This window comes from Orcinus orca, chromosome 10 (assembly GCF_937001465.1).
Source record: "Orcinus orca chromosome 10, mOrcOrc1.1, whole genome shotgun sequence".
Classification (NCBI taxonomy): Eukaryota; Metazoa; Chordata; class Mammalia; order Artiodactyla; family Delphinidae; genus Orcinus; species Orcinus orca.
The window spans coordinates 88,987,844-89,012,149 of NC_064568.1; the positions used below are offsets into that span (position 1 = coordinate 88,987,844).

The window sequence follows — 24,306 nt, forward strand, 5'->3', positions numbered from 1 at the left end:
CTTAATATCCTGCTAAGATACAAAGAACAAGTTTTCTACAAGATTTGGCTTTTTGCAGCTTTTTGTTTTTGACCATTTGCAAAGCATGATTAGAACAAGACATTGCCAAAGACAGGATGGAATGAGAGGCAGGGTCTAGGAGCAGCGCGGGGTGGGGAGAGCGAGCAGTGGTATACAACCAGATCATGTGCGATTACAGAATTTACTCAAAAATTTAAAGAAATACTGTTACATTAGTGCCTGTATTTTAAGGTAGCGTTCCAACTTTTTTTTTTGCGGTACGCGGGCTTCTCACTGTTGTGGCCCCTCCCGTTGTGGAGCACAGGCTCCGGACGCGCAGGTCCAGCGGCCATGGCCCACAGGCCCAGCCTCCCCACGGCATGTGGGATCCTCCCGGACCGGGGCACGAACCCGTGTCCCCTGCATCGGCAGGCGGACTCTCAACCACCGTGCCACCAGGGAAGCCCAGCACTTCCAACTTTTTAAAGCACATTCACATGCGTTATACATTTGTGTGCTTACTCACAAATATATTCATTCTCAGCTTAAAATTAATAAGCCTGAGATGGAGAAGGTAAGTGATTTGCCCAATGTCTTCTATCTCCTTGCTCAAAAACCTCTCCCCCCATGCCACAGGCATGCACTTATTTACTTTTATCTCATCTCTTTTAGCTTCCATTCCTGAAATGAGAAAGGAGACAGAGAGAGAAATACAGCCAGACTTGTTATTAGAATAAAATGGAATAAGAGGGTAGTGATACTTGGGGAGCATTCTGCAAGCACGTCTAGATGCTAGAAAGACTCCTACATTAATAAACAAACAAGAAGCTTGCATGGCTATGTATTTTTCCAAAATAGACTGCATTTACGATCAACTTTTAAAAGCTAATAACCTTTACTCTACATAATGTAAGAAAAAGAAATCATTTTGTATTGAGTTCTAACCTATACTTATACTAGAGCCTACACTCTAGTATATTTTACCAGACAACATTGTTCAAAAGAGTTATGGCTTAGCATTAAACAGAACCAAGGCAAAAACAGAATAACTTTAAAGTGTTCCACAGGTACAAGAAAGAGTTTAGGGGAATCTTCTATTAAATCATGTTTTCAAATAGCTGCAGTTATTTAGTAACTATCTGTCAGCCCCTTGCTGTAGCCCCTTGCTCATTTGGTTATATGTGCTTTACAAATTAGTGCCCCCAAAGAGCTAAAAAAAATATTACACAGAACATGGTGATTATCCTTAGAGTTACTTGGTTTCTCAAAGGGTAATTGCAAGTTAATTTACTAGGTCTGAATTCCTGTCCTGACCTCATGGTATTCACGTACTTACAGAGTGACTTTGCATGGCTGTTGGAGCCTTAAAGTATCGTGCACTGGCTAAAGTATGGGAACGCACTTGGGAACAGGTGCGAATCCAAAATGGTGAGTGCAGTGTGTTTGTACGTGCTCCTGGCTATACAGGGCTTGCAATAAATATTATTGAATGCATGTGTGCGAGGGAGCACATGCAAACATACACCTGCAGGCTCCTTTGTTCTCACAAAGGCTGACCAATTCTCAGAGTGAGCAACCTTTTACCCAATCAAGGGTCACTCCCACTTAATAAACTACACACATTTGTTATGTTTATTAGATAGTCAAGGGAAGAGAAATACAAATGTCTCAACTTCCTTTAAAATCAAGAATAACAAAAGTGAAAACATCTTTCATTAAATACAAGAAGTACAGGCACACAGTTTGGGAGGGAGAACAAGAAAGATACAGGAGACTATCTAAGACCTTGAAGCAGCAGAGAGCTGGGGTTTAATCAGAGAGATGAAGACTGTCCTGAAAGTAGAGGCATTATAAAATGATATGGCTTTTGGAGGCTTCAAAGGAATCCGCTGCTTGAGCCCAAACTGTGGTGCGCTGAGGGCTACTCCTGTTAGCTTGCTAGAACCAATTGTTAAATATTCAGAAATCTTGGGAACAGGTTGTTACTGTTGAAATCTTGAAACTGGCCACAGTGGGAGTATTTACACCATGCAAATTGGCAAACACTGCAAGCCAGGGCTCCCAGCCCCGACCCAAGCCAATTTATTAGCATGCCACTGAGTTCAAATATCGTTAAAGGAACACTATAATTAGAAGCCCAGTTTTCTAATAATTTGTATGGGACGGGGTCTCCCTACTCATCAACTCTCAGACTTTAAGCCTTCCCTTGAGTGACTCCAAGTCTCGCTTCCCTTCCTTCCTTCTCTCTCTAGCTCTTCCAACCCTCAAGAGACTATCACAACTGAACACTAATTTGTAAGAAGCCTGTATTTGAATATGAATAGGTAAGAGCATAGATTTGAATTTGAACCCAGGTCAGACAACCTGGGTTGGAATCCACAACCCTGTATTTACCGGATGTGTGATTTGAATAACACCTCGTCAAGCTTTGGGTTGTAAAAGGGACGTAATAGCTCCCCACCTAATGGAGTGGTTGTAAGAATAATAATATCTTTCTTAAAGTGCTGCTGGAGGTATTAAATGAGTTGTTATATGTAAAACATTTGGAACTCTGGCCATAGAAGGCCCCGTATGTGTCTCTGTTATTGTACTTATGATTGGGAAGATGGTCATGGGCACAGGGCACACTGTAGACACTCAGTAAATGGGAATTGCTTTTATTCTTCTTCTTGCAGTTCCATTATTAGACAGAATTGGCATTTGGGTTAAAACACCTTTTGCTTTAGCAGCTGGTAGGCTGACGTCTCTTGGGCCACAGCCTGGCTCTTTGGAGAGTGTCTGTTGTCACATTGGATGCCATTTTCTGGGAGTGGAACTTCAGCTTTAAAAATGAACAAGCACTAAGTGGGTGGGCTCGGAGACCCACAACCCGTGGAAGCAGGCAGAGCAGGGAGCACCTGGTGACCTGTCCTTTCTCTGAATTGACAGAACTTACTACCTGTAATAGTCTGTAAGAACTGCACAAATTTGTTCTGTATTCCCTTGGGATTTTATTAGTGCTTAGGGTACCATGGTGATAACTTTATCCCCTTTTTGCTCTTTTGTGGTTGGGCTGGGATGGGTGGAAGTAAGCAGTGTTCTGCCCCCACCTCTTCTCAACTGCTTCTCCACCTTCTCCCTATAATAGTGGTCCTGTGTTCAGTGACACTGACTGCAGAGAGGCCCAAGGATGGGACAGACCTGTGACACCCATTCCAAGGACCTGCCAATGCCAACACGGGGAGAGTGGGGAGAGGAGTGTCTCCCTGGCTTGTAACACTCTGGATAGAGCTGACTTGATGTTCCAACTCCCGGGCCTCTGAGAACTAAGTCTTCCCTGGCCTCCAGGCAAAGGGTCTTCCCTCAAAGCTCAGTCTCGTTAACAGAGGAGTTCTTAATTCTGAAAAATAGGGTATGTTTCAGCAGGTGTGCAAATTGGCCATTAGACTCTACAAGTGAAAGTGCATTCATGAGGGTATAGGACTATAGGTGCAAGAGGCCTGATTGATTGCATGTGTTGTGTACAGTGATCCCTAATACAGCATATAGTTTTAATTTGTCTTCTCTAAAATCTCTAAATCATGCTGAAACTACATCCATCAATAATTTCTCTGTTGAATTGTCATACTTTCTTAGATTCTACAACTGATGCAAAAATAACACCAGCCCTTCAAACCTCTATTACCCACAAGAGTCAGGAACCACAGGGGAACCCTCCATTCTCCAGAATCCTAAGTTGGTTGTATATGGTTTTTTTGGTTTTGTTTTCTGCCTGTAATCCCTTAAAAATCTCATCAGTTATTTCAGGGCAAACAATGTCAATCTGCCATGATGATCAATTGAATAAGAAAAAGTAGGAGGAGGAAGAAGGGGAAAATATTCATGGCTAACAGCTACTGGGAGCTTAGCCTGTGTGAGAATCCATGCTAAGCGGCTTATATGCACCACTCTATGCATATACAAAACAGCCTGTGAGGCACACAATATTATGAGCCCTGTTTTTTTTTTTTGGTGGTGGTTGTTGTTTTTTGCGGTATGCGGGCCTCTCACCGTTGTGGCCTCTCTCGTTGTGGAGCACAGGCTCCGGACGCGCAGGCTCAGTGGCCATGGCTCACGGGCCCAGCCGCTCCGCGGCATGTGGGATCTTCCCGGACCGGGGCACGAACCCGTGTCCCCTGCATCGGCAGGCGGACTCTCAACCACTGCGCCACCAGGGAAGCCCTGAGCCCTGTTTTATAGAAGAGGAAGTTGAGTTTCAGGGGAGTGAACTTGCCCAAGGTCCCACAGATAATAAGTGGTACAGGATTCAAAGGTAGGCCGTCTAACCTGAGAGCTTCATGCTTAACCATTGTGGTTTATATTCTTAAGCATTTTGGATTCTGGGGTTGAAATAAAGGAACATATGATTACAAGTTGGCATTATTAAATATATTGCAGCATGTCAACCAGCTCTCCAGAAAAAAGCAACAACCCTAAATTTTTAGTATTTGTCCGTTTCCATGGTGTCAATATTCCCAGTGTGGCTAATTTCAAGTACCCAGTTTTTAAAATCCCTGCACATCACTGACTAAATATCAGTATGTAATAGGAGAGCGTTTGCTGTAGGTTTAGGAGAGTTGGGGCCTGGGCTGTCTTCCCTCTTTACTTACGTGCTGCTGTAGCAAGACTCAATCTTTTCTGAACTTCAGTGCCCTCCCTCATCTATAAAACAAAACATAGAATCCACTGCCTTCACTTTTTTTTAAGCCTCAGGAAGGGTCTCTATAATGGGACTTGACAGTTTGGAAAGTATAGTCTTTTTTTAATGTGAAAATGAGGAATATGCTAGTCACTGAAAAGGTCACTTTTGAGAAGAAATTAAGTTTCAAGTTTCATGAAATTTAATACATACAATCATCTGTTTCCCTCCCTCCACCTTTATCTTGTCTAGGCTCTTTTTTTTTTTTTTTTTTTTTTTTGGCTGCACCAAACAGCTTGCGGGATCTTAGTTCCCCGACCAGGGATCAAACCCGTGCCCCCTGCAAAGGAAGCACAGAGTCCTAACCACTGGACCGCTAAGGAATTCCCATTGTCTAGGCTCTTCTTGATCTTTGCTTTCTTATTGGGTGATTGTTGGAGGAAAGACAATCAAAGTCACTTTGCAATTTTACCTTGGAAGTATTTTGATTTTCTAAGGCAAAAGTTCTTCAGTTAGGATACTTAGGACAATTAGTTTTCTTTGTAATCCCATTTATTATATTGTATATGCATATCAAAGCATCCTTGAGAAATGATCCATAAACTTTACAAGACTACTGGAGAGTGCATGGCAAAAAAAAAAAAAAAAAAAGCACATATCCAAATGGAGAGTTCCAGAGGGCTTAGGAACAGAATTTTTTTCCTCATCTGTGCTGGGCGAGGGCAGATTTCTAGCAAAGGCATGAGGAGCCACGACTTCACTGGCCTCACTCTCCAAAATGAAAAGGAAAATAAAATATGTGCCTTACTTTTCTGAATATCTAAATTTAACTGAAATTTATTAGCCATTAAATACTAATGGGATTTTGATTGACTTTCATAAAGCGTGTCATCCATTTTTCCACACACACCGCCCCCACCCCCCCTTTTTTAATCTTTCCTCAAAGCCAACTATAAATATTGGCTTTGAGTCAATATTTATAGTTGAGAATGAACATTCTTTCAGTCATTGGGAAGCACGTTCTTTCAGGATAATCTACAGTGAAGGAAAAGCTTGATCTTCTTGTGTTGGAAACTTGGGTATCGCTGAACTATCTTCTCTAACAGGAAGACATCCTTTAGCATTCCCTCATTCCTTTCACAAGTATTGAGGACATACCACTTGCCAGGCAGAGTGAAGGCACTGGGGCCATTAAGACAAATGTCCCCTGCCTCTGCCGTTGAAGAGCTAAGTCCACGGAGGAAGACACTAGGTGAGCAAAAAATCACAATGCAAGGTGCTGAAAGAGAGGAAGGAACAAGCTGCTGTGGGAGGGTGTGACCTCCACAGGTGGCCAGACAATTACAGAGGACCTATGGGTATATCACAGCTGCGTAGATGTCCTCGATTAAAGTTAGTTTCTATTGATTTGTACAGAATTTTAACAGTAAAGATAGACACATTTAAGGACTCATTTTTATTGGGTAATTCTCATATTCAACTAAAATATATATTGTGTATTTGAATTTCCAAACAAAATTCACATGTGCATAAAGGAATACATTGCATTATTTAATCAGTAGTTCTCCATGTTGGATACACAGTAGAATTAATGACCTGATGGCAGGGGTGGTGGGGAGCTTTTTAAAAATACAAATGCGTGGGCCACTTTTCCTTGGTGGGCAAGGACCTGAGAGAGATCACAAGGAGTGATGGGATGCCTTTGAGTGGGGAGAGGTGTTGCCCGAGTGTCTCCTGCCCCCATGACCCACACTGACCATACATATTCAGGGCTCACGCTGGGTTCAGTGGGTTCCAGACCAAGCCTTCCCTGCTCCACTGGCACCACAGGCACAGACCTGCCATATGATGGAGATGCAGACTCCCTGGCAGGCCTCCTTGCCCCACAGAAATGATTTCCCACCTGGAGCGTTGGTGCTTGAAATCCCATTAGATAGCCATGGCTTTTCTAGAAGTCTTGCATTCTTCAAAGACATAAGTGCCTCTGAGGAATTACACGAAAACTTATTGGTTATTTGTACCATCCGGGGGCTCATTTCCTGAGAGCAGGTTTTGAAAGAAGGCAGCAAGGTGAATTTATGAGATTTGGATTCTTGACTGAGAGCTGAAAAAGGGTACAGGAAGAGAAAGCGTCTGTTTGGTTCTCTCCAGGTAGCATCCCTCAGCATGGGCCTGCACCCACCGACCACCTCAAAGTAGAATCGCTGCTTTACTTAAATGTCACTTACGACTGTTAGTAGTTCCCTAACGACCTGAGGATACTCTTCCATCCAGTTTTGACCTTTCTGTTGGCTATGGAAAAACTTCCTCTTTCAAGTGGGATTCATGTCAAGAGAACCAAATAAGAAGCGAATAGAAAAATAAAATTCATAAGGCGCACATGGGGAGAAAAATCACTGAATCCTTACAAAACAACTGGCATTGGTCAAGGTGGTGCTTCTCTCTATGCCACCTGCATGATACATCGATACATGTGTCCTTCTGGCTCAGAGCAAGAAGCACCTCTGCCCAGAGAGGCTGGGCATGGATCGTTCTGTAGAGCACTTAGCACTTTCTGAGGGATGTCGCCTCAGAGGAAGGTGCCGTGCCGATACTAGTATTGTTATGCTTTTAGCACAAATTTATAATTGACTTTCTGTTAAACATTGCAACAAAAATTAATTCTGTATGATTACAGTCATTAAACAAATGCCTGGTAATGAATGCTTTCTTATTAGCATTCCTCAAATCACTGGGGTAATACCATATAAGGCTCTTGCTCCATTGTCAGATTAATTGGAATGCACAACCTGCCTTTTGCAGTAGAGCCTGCACACAGCTTTAGAGCAGCCGGACCATGATTTAAGGCTACTGCTGGACTCATTTATCTTCGAGTTTTTTCCGATCGCTCTTGCCGTTCCGTTAGGTACAATTTACAAGTTAATTACAGCATACAAGTAGCTTAAGGCAATTTCTACCTGCTAAAAAAAAGCAGTGTGTTTTTTAAAACCAAAATGCAGGCGAGAGCTCTCCCACCAGTTCTTCTTTTGATGCCGAAACTAACCCAGACAATAAGGACGGTGAAGGTTTTCACCTGTTTTTGCATGGGGACGGTCACGCCAAGAATCACCTGCCTTCTTAGCAAGCAGGACAGAAATAGTTAAGTCCCGAAGGCTGTGAGTTAAAAACTCTGCCTGAGAGACACTCAATGTGAGGTGTCCCTGCCAGGTGTGGGGTAGCACTGCCAGGTGTGGACGGAGAAAGGCTGCCCTCCTGCAACTCCGCTTCACAGTCAAGGTCGTCTGACTGGTGCCACCTTAGAAACTGGCCCGGTTCTGTAGAGGACATGGAACGATCACACCCTGCGAGTCAGCTGACTGCTGTGTCATCGCTGCTGCTTTCTGCATCATCGCACTGCCCCAGCCCTGGTTCCTGCCGTTTCCTCATCACAAAGCATACAGCTAGGCAAAAAGCGACAGTTTGAAAGTGTTCTTTTCCTGCTGCTACCTAGCATTTCTTCCGTGAGGAGTATTTACCTTGTGTAGCCAGGAGCAGAGAAGCAGTCTGAATGCACACAATGGCTTCACACTTGGCAGCGTGCATCTCCAGCAGAGCAGGTACTGCCTGGAGCCTGGTGGCCAGACTGCCCCTGGTGGAGCGCGGCTGGGTCCCCAGCACTTGTGGGAATGGCGTGCGGGCTTCTCACGCCGCGCCGCTCTACCTGCAGGAGTAAAGGCTAGGACAAAGGAGATGCTGATGCCGTTTGCCTGGCTGGGGCCTGGGCAGGCAGACTCCACCGAACTGATGCTGTGTGACTCTCCCAGCTCCCAGTTCGGGCTGGTCACGGGGGCTGGCGCAGATTCCCGCTCCTCAGTTAGAACACGGTTGAAAGGAGAAACCAGGCTCACTGACCTAAATCCATCCCGGTCCTCTCTGGATGCGGGGACAGCTGTCGACTAGCAGTGACACAGCCAGCCATCAAGTGGAGAATCGTTGCGACTGCAGTCTGGGTGCAGGTGGAGCCTGGGAGATTGACAGTTTAATTGCGGTCCTCCGATGGCTTCTTCTCATTTTCCTAAATAATCGTGCGCGCTAAGTGTACAGTTGCCTGGATTAGTCTGCCTTCCACAGTCTTCGTCTGCGCTGGTTGGAAATCAGGGTGCCAGGCAAGACTGTTTAGTGCTGGCTCCTTCCTGCGTGATGTTATTCAACTAGGATGGGTCACACTGACAACAAAGAAGGAAGCAGAAGCCATCACTTTATCTTCTCTTGTGATGTTAGCGGAACATAACCGTTCTCCTCCGCAATGATGCCCTCCTCTGTGTGTGTGTGTGTGCTCGTGTGTTTGTGTGTGTGTTTTAATTCGTCTAATCGAGGAGCCTAACATATCATCATGGATGTGTGCCTTTTTAAAAATGATTTGGAAAAAAAGGCAGCCTGTGGAGACAGCGATTTGAGACAGCTGCACATTTAGGGTATTGCCAATTTGAAATACTTTGGTTTGTGAAGCCGAGCCCTAAGAGACAAGCTGGGTAACTGAGAAGGAGATCGTAGATAAAGAAATAAAAATGACAAGCGTAATGGAGGCTCTGTGGAAGGACTGTCAGAGCATCAGTTCCTGGATGGCAATTTCGCCAGGCTGAGATTGAATAATTCATAGATTGAAATTACCCTGCTTTCACCTTTCCATTTAAACCGGCATGATCTGAATCTCTAATAAATTTTCAAGATAAAGTAAAATGCCAGTTTGAATCTGAAGAGCTTTTAAAACCAGATGCTGCATCCCTGAATCTTTCGGTATCTTTCACAATTATCCTGTGAGAACTGCACTTCATCACGAAGCACCATTACCAGTGAAAATTACTGTGATTACAATAGCAACAGTAGAATACCGTCAAATGATCTCTAATTTACCTAATTTGCTAAGACTGTGTGCTTTTAACGCCCATTGTATGTCACCCTGCCGGGCACCCTGGATCTCTCTTGCACCGAAACAAAAGTGAGGCAGTGTGTGTGATACCTTAACTCCCAAAGCAAAGAACATTCTCCTAGGTTACAACGTCTCTTTCGTTGGGTTTGCATTTGTGTGTGTGTGTGTGTGTGTGTGTGTGTGTGTGTGTGTATGTGTTTCCATTGCCTATACCCCAAATGTCCATTTGGGGAATTCGTGAGTGTGTTGTATATTTGGGGTTGATTCTTGGATACAGGAGAGCACAGACTTCTTAATTTATCCACCCTTTTAATTTTAATGTATACAAGCATGTGTTTACCAGAAGGGAGGGAAGATTCTGTTCTAGGAGGAGTTTAAAAATGCAGCCAAGATGAAGTGTTCATCTTTGTTTCTTTTTTGAAACTCCTTTCTGCTTTCAGGTTAGAGAGCCTTTCAGGGAATTATAATCCTGGTGTGATGTGTTTAAAACAAAACCAAAAACGTTTCAGATTGAGAAGAAGCTCAAGAGACATCCAGTAATAACTCTGTGCAGCCCTTAGTGAGAGCATGTGTGCCTGAGTATGGGAAGCTTTGGTCCTAGACTTCGGTTGTGTTTGTGTCTGCTCGCTCTCCAAGTAGAAGTCTCACCCAAATAAGTGCTGCAGGTTTTGTCTCGGGGGTCACTGTGCCACCTGAGAGAGTGGCATGGCTCTTCAAGCCTCCGTGGAGAACAGACTGTAATCATTTGATAGGCACAGGCACTTGTGGAATTTCACCCTCAGTAGCAGACAGTATGTGGGCTTCTGCTAGTCAAGTAATTTAAGTTTGACGCTAGGTAGGGTTTCCGAGGAATGACAATCTCTGCGGAGGAAGGTAGGGTTGAAACATACCTGTCTAATGTTGCGAGTTGTTTGCTGAAGACCCTGAGCTCTGGTATATTTCTTAATCCATTATCCCAGCTTTACCTCTTCCTGCACCCCTGCAAACACCTTTGGCAGAAGGAGGTAAGTTGTATTTCGAATCATTTCTATAGTCGACGATGTTCCTTGTTGTCTGGTTTCAGTGGGTATATGTTTTTTATGTTATACTTTTCTTTCCACTTATTGTTATTCTCACTAACCTTGAGATAATAAACAACTTTTTTTCCTGTGTTTTTTCTAAATACAAATGAAACATGGTATTTTTAAAAGGTGATTTAAATATAGTTTTTTTTTTCCCTTTGTCTGAATACATACAAAGTTTTAAGGCTTTCCAAAGGAAAGGGGGAAACAGTTTTACATTGTAAATAATTTGTTTAAAAACAGCAGCAATTCACTAGAGATCAATTCTGTTACCATGTTGTTTTGTGAGATAGCTCACATTTCTAATACTGAACCTATTCTTATCTTTCGAGGAAGAAGCTTGGCTCTTAGTGACAAAGGGCTTTTCACAAACCCACACTGCCTAGGTGCCAAAGTGTTTTCTTTTGTGGGGGGGGAGGGGGGGGCGGGGGAGAAAGAAACATAGTCTTGATATTCTGCACAAGGTTTTAAATTCCTGGCATTTTAAAGCTCTCCAATAGTCAAAATTGGAGCAGGGTAATTAATCATTGATTGAGCAAACTGGTTTACAAGTCTGATGTTTAAGTAGTAACAGGTATCCTAAAATTCTCTAAGAATAATTGGAAGTCAGATTTTTGTTACACTTTTGGGAATGAGAAACTAATTGTATTCACTTGATAAAATAGCAAATTTGAAACTGATAGTTTTATGATTCAAGTATTTGTACTTCATATTCTTGGAAAATGAGAGGTTTGTTTTATTTTGTTAGGATGCAAGTGCCTCTAGTGCTATCATGTGTTCGTGCTTGATGACATTGATGATATTGAAATTCCCTTGTTTTGCCACAAAAAAGAAAAGATTCAGCATTTAGAGCTGCTAACTGAAAAATCTTGAACTCCAGTATTTCTCTAAAATTAAATTCTCTTTTCAAACTATATTTAAGTCATTGAATGTAAATGATCATGGTAGTATAAAATAAGTTCTTTAGATAATTTCTAATCCATTGTTGACAACTTTTTTCACTATGGATATGTCTTACTTATAATGCTCTAGATAAGCATAACAGTTGAAAAAGACTACCAGGATAACTTTACAATTGCAAGTAATTTGAAAAAATTAAAGAATCAGCTGTAAAGTAGGGATTAATTTGGGTGAATGTCAGATACTGTCATGGCTTAACACTATTTTGTACCTTTTTTTTTTTTTTGATGAGCGTGAGAAAGACAGGTAAAAAGTTACCCCCTCCCTCCTAACTCCTAACCCCCAATCACTACAGAGCATCAGCTACAGTTAGCAGGAGTGATTTAAAATGTAAACACCAGAACCACACTCATAGAATCCGCAAGAATGCCTCGCATTTTAAGACAGGATGTGCAAACTTTATCACTTAATAATTGCAGTCTTTTCTGCAATACAAATACTTTGGTGAACAGATGCATTTCACATATAGTCAAATAGAATATTCCTGGTTGATATGAGATTTCTCTAATTAACATATGCTACAAGGACAATGGCAGAGTATAGTTTTTTCTAAGTTTTAGGAGCGTAGTGATGAAACATGCTTTTACCAAGTACCAATATTTGTGCTATCCTAGGCTGCCAAAGAGAAAAAGGCAGGTGAGACAAAAGAAACAGGTGAAGATCAAAGAAAAGCACTCACATTATTCAGTGAGGCTTTTTACAAAAAAATAGCATGATCAAAAAGATTGAAAATCTTGTGTCTGTGTACTGTGTCTGTGCACTGTCTTTTTAAAGAGCCTCTTCTCTCTAGTAAGAGAATCTTTCCAACATTTTACTATGAAAAATTTCAAACATACAGAAAAGCTGAAAAGTTGTAAACACCCAGATACCGACCCTCCAGACTCTGTAAATACCATTTTCCTGTACTGGCTTCATCACAAGTATATCCAACTATCTACCCTTCTGTTTATCCATCAATCCATCTTATTGTTTTGATGCATTTCCAAGTAAGTTGCAGGCATCAGTATACTTTACCCCTAAGGAGATACCTGCTGAAGTGTTTAACTAGAATTCAACATTTGTTTATAGTGCTTTCCTAAGTAAAATTTATATATGATGAAGATAGAATTTTGAAAACAACGTACTGTTTTTTCTTATGTGGCATTAATTATTTCTTTAACGTGATGAGTGACTGCCTGCAGACCCTTATGATCCGATGTTTTAAAGGTACAAATCCCCCATTAATGGTGGAGCGAAAGAAGCCCTTTGCAATCTCAATCCCCATCGCCCAGGTGAGCCTTCATCCACTGAGCCTGGGGACCACTAGTAACTCAGCATCAGTATTGGGATGGAGGAGGTTTCAGGGCATACATAATTAATTCCCAGGGTCCATCCCCATTCTTGGACCAGCTTTCCCTTCTTTTACCTGCAGGCCCTTAAAAAGTAACCCTTTGCCTCTTGAACAATCACCAGCTGTTCTTTTACTTGGGTTCTTCTCTGCCTCTTCCCTTTCCTCCCCTCCTTTTCCCAATTGGTTTTTTCCCTTTTCCACTTCCTTCTGACTCCTAATTTTTTTTCTCAGAACAAAAACCCAAATCTCTTCATTTTTCAAGTCATTCTTCTGCATGCAATTTCAGGGAAATGATTATGGGAAGCAAAGGTAGGGAGTTAAAGAATCACAAGAACGCTTAAAGGGATTGGTCATTTATGTTATAAAAACATAAATGAGTCAAGGATTGCCTTCTCAAGACCCCTTCATGAATCCATCTCTTGAATACAGTCTTGTGGGTGAGTTTTATCCAATCCTCTCCTAACTGAACCTTAGACCAAGCTTCTTTACAATCTGTACTGGTGTAGTTCCTAAGAATAAGGACATGCTGTCTGCTTCCCAAATCTGCTAAGTTTCATAGACTCAGCTTCTGGTCACCAGCTCTGGTCCGTAACATTTCCATCAGTAGCAGCACAAGGCCTGCCTCTTAAATTATGCTTGGCCCTGACCCCCCAGGATGAGGAAATTCTCAAATCTTTGGTCCATATACACATGGCGCTTTCTAGGTGGCTTCTCCCTCGGGCCATCTTTCTTCCGTTCAGTTCAGCATATGCCTAAAGCTTTCACTAGATATTAGATAAAAAGATCATTAGGTCGTTGTGGCTGGGTCTATCTTTGGCTGGATTGCCACCAATTCGCCTATTTTTATAAAGTACTAGTTGGTTATAACAGACCAGTTAAAAGTTTAGGTTTTGTAATTAGACAAACCTGGATTGTAATCTGTGTTGCCACTTAACTAGCAACACTACTCTAAGCCAAGTTATTCAACCATTTTGAGCTTCACTTCTTCAAAGGGTTGCTGTGAGTATTAAATTACATTTATATATTATATAACATATACATATTATCTATATATAAATAATATATACATTATAATTGATTTATACATTTTTATTTATATTATAATTATATATTATTTATATATAAATGAAATGTATATATTATATAATATATAATTATATGACATTTTATTAAGTATATATAATGTATTAGCACAGTGCTTGGCTCCCACTTGGTTCTCAGTATATATTAATGTTCTCATCATCATCATCACCATCACCACCATCATCACCATATCAACCGAAGGTGCCATCCTCCTAGAACTCAGCCGGCCCTCCAGCAATCTGGGTTCTCCAATACAGCGGTCCCTAACCTTTTTGGCACCAGGGACTGGTTTCGTGGAAGACAATTTTTCCACGGACTGGAGTGGGGTGGGGGGGGATGGTTTCTGGATGATTCAAGCACATAACATTTATTGTGCACTTTATTTCTATTATTATTACATTGTAATATATAATGAAATAATTATACAAAGCAATTGACTTATTATGGTCTCTGTGCAGTGAAACCTCTCTGCTAATGATGATCTGTATTTGCAGCCGTTCCCCAGCGCCGGCATCACCGCCTCAGCTCCACCTCAGGTCACCAGGCATTAGATTCTCATGAGGAGCACGCAACGTAGATCCCTCCCATGTGCAGTTCACAGTAGGGTTCGCGCTCCTGTGAGAATCTAATGCTGCCTCTGATCTGACAGGAGGCGGAGCTCAGGTGGTAATGAGAGCGATGGGGAGCGGCTGTAAATACAGATGAAGCTTCTCACTTGCCAGCCACTCACCTCTCCTGCTGTGCGGCCCGGTTTCTAACAGGCAACAGACTGGTACTGGTCCGTGGCCTGGGGGTTGGGGACCCCTGCTCTAATAGATCCTAGCAGACTGCCCTGTCTTACCATGTCCAAATTTGCATATTGTAATGGAACTCACATTAAATTTCCCCCTTTTTTTAAGGTCTAAGAAGGGCCCCCCCCAGCTTTCAGTTTGGTGTGGAGCAGAAACAACCAATAGAACTCACTGAATGATCAAGCTGTTCAGGTGAGGGCTCCAGGTTTTCTTCAGCTGTTCCCCATGAGACTGCCCTCGTTCTTTCAGAATTCTACATTACAAAGTCAAATTGTGGAATATGTGCAAGCATAGGTTTAATTTAATTTTAACAAAACGGGGAGACACAGGGTCTTTCCATCTAGGAGGGTCAAAGGTAGAATTGTGGAAGATGAATTTCCTACCACATCATTGCAAAACATAGCAGATGACCGAGGAGATACCAGAGAAACAGGCTTTAGGTCGGCAAGAGGGGCCTCTGCCCTGGGCACCATGCTTTTGAGAGCTGCACTTCAGAGGGCCCTGCTCTGCCCCTCCGCTGTCATGCCCTGTCACAGCACTCCCCACAGGGCACAGTCAGTGCGTCAAGGGGACTCGTCCATCCAGAGCCTGCGCTTCCCCTCGCTCCTAGAGCATGCTTCCTGGAATCCTGAATTCCTGCATAAGCATCTCTGTGTAAACATCCTGGGCTGAGGATGAAGGATGCTGCCAGCGTATGTACTCCTAGGCCTGAGAGGTACGCAGGGGAGGCTATTGGGGGGGCAGCCTCAGGCTTAATCGAGCAGGACCCTGTGGGGCCTTCCAGGGAGAGACCCCTCCCCCATATCCTCTGCTGAAGCTCCCCTCTCAAGTGCCCAGATAACAGTATCTGATGCACATTTCCTGAGTTGTTTTACAGATGAGAAAACCCCCACCAAATGGAAGCAATTAACTGCTTGATGACCAGGAGCACGTAGCCCTCACGCCTACTAGGGCCTAAGGATTGATCAGTTAACCCCTGTGACACCTGTTACCTTACCATCAACCAATCAGAGAATTGTGCATGAGCCGATCACGTACCCTGGGACGCCCCTCCCTCACCTGGCCTTTAAAAATACTTTGCTGAAACCCACGGAGGAGTTGAGTGTTTTGAGCACTAGTTGTCCTGGGCTCCTTGCTTGGTGCCCTGCAGTAAACGCTGCATAGTCCTTTACTGCAACCAGGTGTCAGTAACTTGGCTTTACTGCGCGTGCGTGAGAGGACCCAAGTTTGGTTGGGTAACAAGGTGGGCTGGAGTATCCACACGTGGGAGACGCCTTTCCTAACGCAAGAAAGCACTGGGGGTGAGCAGAGGAGCTGGTCAGGCCAGAGGCTGCTGCCCGTACCGCCGCCACGTTCTGGCGTAGAAACCCAGAGCAGGGAAGAACCCCGCGTTCCGTTCTGGTCTTGGGAAGGAGGATTTGTCAAGGTAAGAGAGTAGAATTTAGTTTCTTTAACAACATGCTGGCTTTATTTGTACCTTTTAAGTATTTAGAGATGGTGTGGCGGCCTCTGTCTCTACTCTCGCCCAGACCCTGCTCGTGGTGGTCAGGCCTGAAGCTGAGCTCGCTTTTGGAGGCTCAGTCCCCCCAAAACCTGATTGGTTGGCCGTTATTGTGTTCGTGGACCAGTCAGCCTTTACTGTAAGTACAAAGGGAAAAAGGCTGTTTGCTCACTCAAATCTAGGAAGCTTATTCTCTAATTGAGATTTTTAATCCCCAACGTTTTTGAAAGTTAGTAAATTCAGAAAGTATCAAAGTTCCATTTTGTATTTATGTATAGAACATTCTATGGGTAAAAAAAAAATGTGAAAATGATTCTGTCTCTCTACTGACATATTAAAGAGGTGAACTGGTTTTTTGTACTTGACCTAGCCAGAAAGCCAGCAGCTAACTGAATTAGATAGGGGGCTGGGCAGGATTGGTATATTAGAGGCTATGGACCCAAAGTCGTCATTTTATTGAGCTACTTAAAGACATGATCTCTCTTTTACTGCACTGACTACGATATTCGGTACTGAAGAGGTGAGTTGAAAACAGAGAAGTTAAAAAATTAACACCTGGCAATAGGAGAGTCCCTGTTTCATACAATAAATCCTAGAGTATATATGATTTTTTAAAAAAATTGGATTTCCAAAAGAAAATTCAGGGGTCAAAGAGAGATTTGGGAAGCATGGAGAGGGAATACGCCCAGGGCTGTGGGTGTTTTATACACAGTAAATGATAGACGTGTTAAATGTCATTTGGTCCAGCATAAAACACAGGGGCTAACGTAGCCGGGTCTGGAGCTCGTCAGCCGGGATTTTTTTTTTTTTTTTTTTGCGGTACGCGGGCCTCTCACTGTTGTGGTCTCTCCCGTTGCGGAGCACAGGCTCCAGACGCGCAGGCTCAGCGGCCATGGCTCACGGGCCCAGCTGCTCCGCGGCATGCGAGATCCTCCCAGACCGGGGCACGAACCCGGGTTCCCTGCATCAGCAGGCAGACTCCCAACCACTGCGCCACGAGGGGAGCCCCGTCAGAAGGGATTTGAATCCTGATTTTGTTGCTTTACCATCTGTGTGAACTTTGAGTTTTTAACCTCTCTGGTTTTCAGTTTCCTCATACGTAAAGTAGGGATAATAGTGCCCTCCTTGGGCTTCCCTGGTGGCGCGGTGGTTAAGAATCCATCTGCCAATGCAGGGGACACGGGTTCGAGCCCTGGTCCGGGAAGATCCCACATGCCGCAGAGCAACTAAGCCCATGAGCCACAACTACTGAGCCCATGCACTTAGAGCCTGTGTGCTGCCACAAGAGAAGCCACCGCAATGAGAAGCCCACACACCACAACAAAGAGTAGCCCCCGCTGACCACAACTAGAGAAAAGTCCGCACACAGCCACGAAGATGTAATGCAGCCAAACATAAATCAAATTAAATAAATTAAAAAAAAAAGTGCCCTCCTTGGAAGGTAGGAACGAGGATTAACTTAGTTAATATTCACAAAACTCTTAGGAGAGTGCTGGCACACAGTAGATGCTATAGAAGCATTTGTTAAATAACAGAGTAAAAATGGAAGATGAAGAAATTCAAGTCAAGAGAAGTTATTAACTTTTTCCCCATCACACAGTGAATGAATAAAAGATCCACCATCCAACAAAGATATTCAAATATCAGGCCTGATTCTGAGAGTGGCACATTGCCCAAGAGCTGATTTTGGCCAAAATAAAAATATTTATTTGTGTCACTTATTAGATGTCTAAAGGAGAAGGAAAAGGAACTTTAAAAAATACTGTAGTACATTATTCTGATATATTTTTAAAGTTTTTGTCCTACCTTTTCTGTATTTAAATGTTGTTTTTTACATTGTCATTCCCTTTTCAAGTTAACTCTTATTCCTAGCCAATAATCTACCAAGAGAGCTTACTACCTCACCCCAGTACATTACGTACTCCAGAAGAAGGGCCGTTGCCACACACACATACACATCCCATCATTGTACGGTGCAGTGAGTCTCATTATAAAAATAATGCAAATATATGAAAGAAATTGGGAAAATGCACAGAAGTGTAAGAAGCAAAATAAACCTCAACAATAATCCCACTATTCTTAAGACAAGCGTTGATTGTCTATATGATACAACTGTGTGTGTGTAAATAAATTATAAAGATTGGACTTAAATTGCATATCCTGCTTTGTAACCTGCTTTTAAAAAATGAATATATCAAGAACAGAGCCCTTTAATTGCTGTATATTGTTCCAATACACAATCCTTTTAGTGGGACGTTTAAATTTTTCCAGATTTCTACTATTATAGATGTAATTGGAAACAATAAAAGTTTAACATGGCAGAATACATTCAGAAGCAACCAAGGTCTTTCTTTCCTTCTCTTCCCAAGGACCCACATAGGCCTTTGAGTCGTGGTTATCTGTACTTTCCTTGATCCGTAGGGGTAAGTCAATAGGCCCTTGTGTTTTCAAAAGTGTGTGTTCAGGGAGATGAGTCAACTGGGAGTCCTACGTAGGAAAGCGTTGGAGGCTTTGAACGTCTAGAGTCAAGAGGGAGAAGAGCCAGACCGGAAGCAGAAGGTGGACTGTTCCAAGTTTCGGAATGAGGGGTGGGTTCCTCAGGAGGAGGCAGCAGTCGGGAGGCTGTGGTGGCATCCTGGAGGTGCAGAACTTTGAACGGGGGACTGTGGGATTGCCTGGGGACTACTCTACATTCCTGTGGCTGAGGTGGGTCCAGAGGGTTGTGGTGTCATTAGCAGAGGCTCTGGCCCTGACAAAATGCACGCAAGCCTAGAGAGTAAAACTTCTTGGAACGACCTTCCCTAGATTCTTCAACTGCTTAAGCCCAAGGATTCTCCCACAACCCCAAGGGCTGCAAGAGGAAAACTAGAACTCGGAAAATAGTTGAGCGTCCCACCAACTCTGGCTGGTGGTGACATACTAGCCTTAGTATTGTTTGGAAAGATGATATGGTACCCAAGTCTCAGGGGTACACTTCTTGTATGTATAACTTAGTATGCCTGATGATTTGCTTAGTATAAATTCCTAGAAATGAAATTACTGAAAAAAGGGTCCAGTTGAAGGCTTTTTGTATATCCTGTGTCTTATAAGTTTCTGTATTTTTCAAGTCCACTGATTCTTCTATTTATCTCTTACAAAGGATTGTTAGGGGGAAAAGCAAAATTAGCCAAGCTAATTGATCATTAAGTATAAATTTCCATTTATAATCTTCCTCATCTCAGAAGACTTCAATTACTGGATTACTTTATTGATAAGCCCAAGTGATAGTTAATCATTAAGTATTTAAGCAAACAACATAAATTCCCACATGAGCAAGTGACATGCACTTTATCGGTTATGCAGACTGTCAGGAAATTATCTGAAAAACCCGACTCCTTGGCAGCCTTGCCAGTTGTATGACCTTGAACAAGTTACTTAACTTCTCTGAGCTTCAATTTCCTCTTCTCTAAGCAATGGGTAATAAAAGGACTGACTTCTTGGGGTGATTGGGAGAATTAAAAGCGGTGATACATGAGATACACTAGAAGAGTACCCGGCACCTGGTGAGCACTCTGAGTGTCATCATCAGATCATGCAGCATGCCCTCCAAAGCGGACCTCCTTCCTGAGTCCCCAGTGTCACCTCTCCCGCTCCCCTCACCTCAGGCGCCAGCTCTACTGAAATACTTGCTATACTCTACCCTTGCCCTACTCTCATTTTTCTTGCCTACAATCGTACATGCTGCTTTTCCTCCTGGAATGACCTTGACTCCCTTCTTTTCCTAGTGAATTCTCTTATCATCCTTCAAGATTGAGCTCCTGTGTTATCCCTCTCCCTGCAAAGCCCTTCAGGCTGAGCTGGGCACCCCTCTGCTGTCCACTTATGCGATGTGGCAGAGTGTATTTTAATTGCTTGTTTACGCTGCTGTACCCCGCCCCCAGGTAAGCTCCCCAAGGTCAGGGAACATGCTCGATTTTCTGTTGTATCTCCAGGGCCCAGCCCAGTGTGGCCCGTCATAAATCCTCAGTAATCATGTGCTGAACGACTGCATTTGTCCCAAGATCACCAGGGGAAGAACGGGACCATTTATATTCGTAGTGTTTTCGAGCATTTCCACAAACATCTCATTTGATTTCTATGGACCAGACAAGCAGGGATAATTCGCACTCTTAGAGATGTGGAAACGGAGACTCAGGGAAGTTAAAGCTCTTACCCAAGGAGCCCTAGCCTGCAAGAACCAAAGCCCAGTGCCTCTTCTCCTGGCCAGTTTTTGTTCTGTTTTGTTTTTGCATTGCACAGCTCCATCTTTCTAGAGCAGTCTCTATAAGACACTGTGTATGCTTTCGACTAAGGGCTGACCTCTCCAAGTAGGAGTTAAAAGAAGGTTAGAAACAGCAACGTAAATCCTGGAGACGGATGAGCTGGTTGGAAAACTGGAGTAGCTGATGAAGGAACGGAAGACAGAAGAGGCAGGTTTTTTTTTTCCTCTCTCTTTATTGGAATATAATTGCTTTACAATGTTGTGTTAGTTTCTGCTGTATAACAAAGTGAATCAGCCATATGTGTACTTATACCCCATATCCCCTCCCTCTTGCGTCTCCCTCCCACCCTCCCTATCCCACCCCTCTAGTGGGTCACGAAGCACCGAGCTGGTCTCCCTGTGCTATGCGGCTCCTTCCCACTAGCTATCTATTTTACATTTGGCAGTGGATATATGTCCATGCCACTCTCTCACTTCGTCCCAGCTTCCCCTTCCCGCTCCATGTCTTCAAGTCCCTTCTCTACATCTGTGTCTTTATTCCTGCCCTGCTACTAGGTTCATCAGTACTGTTTGTTTTTTTTTAGATTCCATATATGTACGTTAGCACGTGGTATTTGTTTTTCTCTTTCTGACTTACTTCACTCTGTATGACAGACTCTAGGTCCATCCACCTTGTTACAAATAACTCAATTTCATTTCTTTTTATGGCTGAGTAATATTCCATTGTATATATGTGCCACATCTTCTTTATCCATTCATCTGTCGACAGGAAGACCCGGGTTTTGTGGAGGTGCTTTGGGAAGGTGGGAGAATGGACCCCAGGGTGATGTGCCCACCTCTGAGTTTGAAAAGTAGATCAGAATGCTTACCATCCACTTTTCTAGAGGGCTTTAGGCCAACACAAATCATTTTGATTCTCTTTCCCTCTTGAGGCCTCAGGACATTTTAAAACCTGCCTCTGTGATTCTCACCCATGTGCACATGGAGCTGATTCGGGGTCCATCAACCAAACGGAAATCGGCTGCCTGCTTTCCTCTGCTATACTCTGAACCTGCCATTCAGAAGCTGTAATTGATACCCCACTAGTTATCTTTCTTGGTTTTTCGAAGATTGGTGAGGCAGGAAGGATCCGCTCTTGACCATGGTTGCATTTATGTTCAGGAAGAACGAATGCTCTTCAGAATTTCATGCCCCAGATACCAGTAACAAAGGAGCTGTGATGGACAACGTTTAATTTCATTATCCCTCCTTGGAGGCTGTTAATTAAATGATGCTTTATTAGAAGTGTTGTAGAGTTAAGCTGATGTGCTCTTCCATGCTGCCTTTAATTTTCAGTCCCTTCTGCTTTGTGAGTTAGGATAATGGCCATTCTTTATATATTACTTTCCAATTTTCAAACCACTCTCATCTATGTTATCTCATTTGTTTCTTATGACCCTGAACTTGGAACATAGAGAATTGAAACAACTTAAAGTCACCCAGATGGTGAGCAAGCAGATCAGAAACTCAGCCCCTGACTGCAGACTCAGTTTTCTGCTCACCTCTCTGAGGATATTCTGACCAGGATTCACCTGCTGCCCAGTCTAAGGCTAGCCTGCCAGGACAATTCCCGGAAGCATGAATCAGCATTCCATACAACTTCAAGGCTTCTGAAATCAAATTTTGAAGATGAGTGGTTTGGGGAGGAAAGGACTGAGTGAAAACTTTCAGACCCAATTCAAAGGCAGAGTCCCCCTTTCCATTCTCATACCATGAACGTTAACTCTTTTGGCAGAATAATTGTAAATGTCCAGGAATTGTAGTCTCAAAAAAGATTTCATGCATTTCTAATCATGGGCCTTTTATGATAAGGCCAGTTGTTAGCAGGAAGGCAGCAAGATACTGGGTGAAAAGCATGGAATAGGGAGTGAAACGGACTTGCCTTTCAAGCCAGCTTTGCCATGGACTGGCTGTGTGACCTTGAGAAGTTATTTACTCTCTCTGGGCCCTTAGTTTCTTAATTTTCACAGTGTAAATAATACCTACCTTGTAATGTTGTGAGGGTTCCCAGTAGCATGTCCCTCCAACACTTAGAACACCAGTTCATTAGTAGATGCTTGATAAAAAACCTGTTGAATTGGATGAAATGAATTTGAGATACATATGGTGCGCCTACGTGGAGTCTGAAGCCTGGTGAAAACAACAAGGGCTTTCAGTTCTCAAAGCTCTACAGAAGCACCAGAGGCGAATAAGTTACCTTCAATTAATCTAGCAATGGCATAAAAATGTGTATGAAAGAGATGATTTGTTTGGTTATTGTGAAATCAATCCCAACTCTCATTCTGGTCGTTTAAGAGACTGGAGGGGAAGAAAGTGCTTTTATTTTTTATTTTTTTAACGTCTTTATCGGAGTATAATTGCTTTACAATGTTGTGTTAGTTTCTGCTGTATAACAAAGTGAATCAGCTATATGTATACAGCTGACAAAGGATTAATCTCCAAAATGTACAAGAGCTCACTCAGCTCAATATCAGAAAGTGTCTTTTAGATCATCTTGAAACATGGTTAAGAAAAGGGACTTTGTCCCAGTCTTCCTCATGCTTTCCAGCTGACAAGTATAGACCAGCTGGAATCTTCAGTGGGTTTGTGAACTTCAGGCCACTGGTACACCAAAACTGCACCATATTTGTAAATCTTGTGTAAGTTCACAGTGGGGCATTGTCTTCTCTGCTCCAGGGTATGAGGATTGTCTGGAAAAAAAAGGTTAGTTGTTGCCATGACGGAACTTGGTGTAGCCAAGACTACAGTGCAATATTGAAGCAGAAATAAACCATGGGCTCTTGACATGTTTGCCAAGTGATTTACGAATGAGTTTACTTAAAAAGTAAGCATAGGGCTTCCCTGGTGGCGCAGTGGTTGAGAGTCCGCCTGCCGATGCAGGGGACACGGGTTCGTGCCCCGGTCCGAGAAGATCCCACATGCCGCGGAGTGGCTGGGCCCGTGAGCCATGGCCGCTGAGCCTGCGCGTCTGGAGCCTGTGCTCCGCGACGGGAGAGGCCACAGCAGTGAGAGGCCCGCGTACCGCAAAAAAAAAAAAAAAAAAAGTAAGCATAACACATCATCTTATATAATATTATGTCGAGGGGAGTTTTGTGACTCTAAAGTGCCCACATCATATTCAAGTAATGGCTTAACATCTCCCTAACATGATCTCAGGTCAATTTTTAGTTTTATCCAAAAATCTTGATTTCCTGATCTTTTACTTATGCCTCATTTATCCAGTTCTCTCTTTTTTTTTCTTAACATACCTGAAACTAGTTTTGAATAAGAGAAACGGTATTAACCTTAGAACCTCTAAAAGCAAAGTGTTGTTGGAAGTTTTCCAGTGAAGTAGATGGAGGGGGAGAAGGGTGTTCTTGTACTTTTTTTGGTATTTCACAGTGCTTTGAGAGGTAGGGAATGTACAGCTTTGAAATAGTGAATCAAATCATCATAGACCTAATGAGATCACCTGATCCAATCACCAGGCTTCAGGCAACAGGATGTCTAAATCTTCTAAGACACATAGTAATGAATATCTCTCAACTTCAAGATCTTGAAGGATAGAGACATTGCTGTCTGCCTTAATAACCTGACTGAAGGGCTAAAAACTTTTTTCTGCATCCAACTGAAACTTCTTTTGTCATCTAAATGATAAAAATAACTGATCAGACTTCTTGTGGAAGACACATAGATTGATAGACCCAACACCCATTCCTATCACTTTTTCCCTTTCTGTCTCCACTTATAAAATCT

The 24,306-nt window shown here is 43.0% G+C and overlaps 1 long non-coding RNA gene across 1 annotated transcript in view; it reads left to right on the top strand.

The window, feature by feature from the left end:
- The first annotated feature begins 7,696 nt into the window (after nt 1–7,696).
- LOC117202686 (uncharacterized) overlaps nt 7,697–24,306 on the top strand; it is an 84,132-nt gene continuing 67,522 nt past the window's right edge. The window contains exon 1 of the long non-coding RNA XR_007479914.1: nt 7,697–10,570. This is a non-coding gene — a long non-coding RNA (uncharacterized LOC117202686). The remainder of the gene's footprint in view (nt 10,571–24,306) is intronic.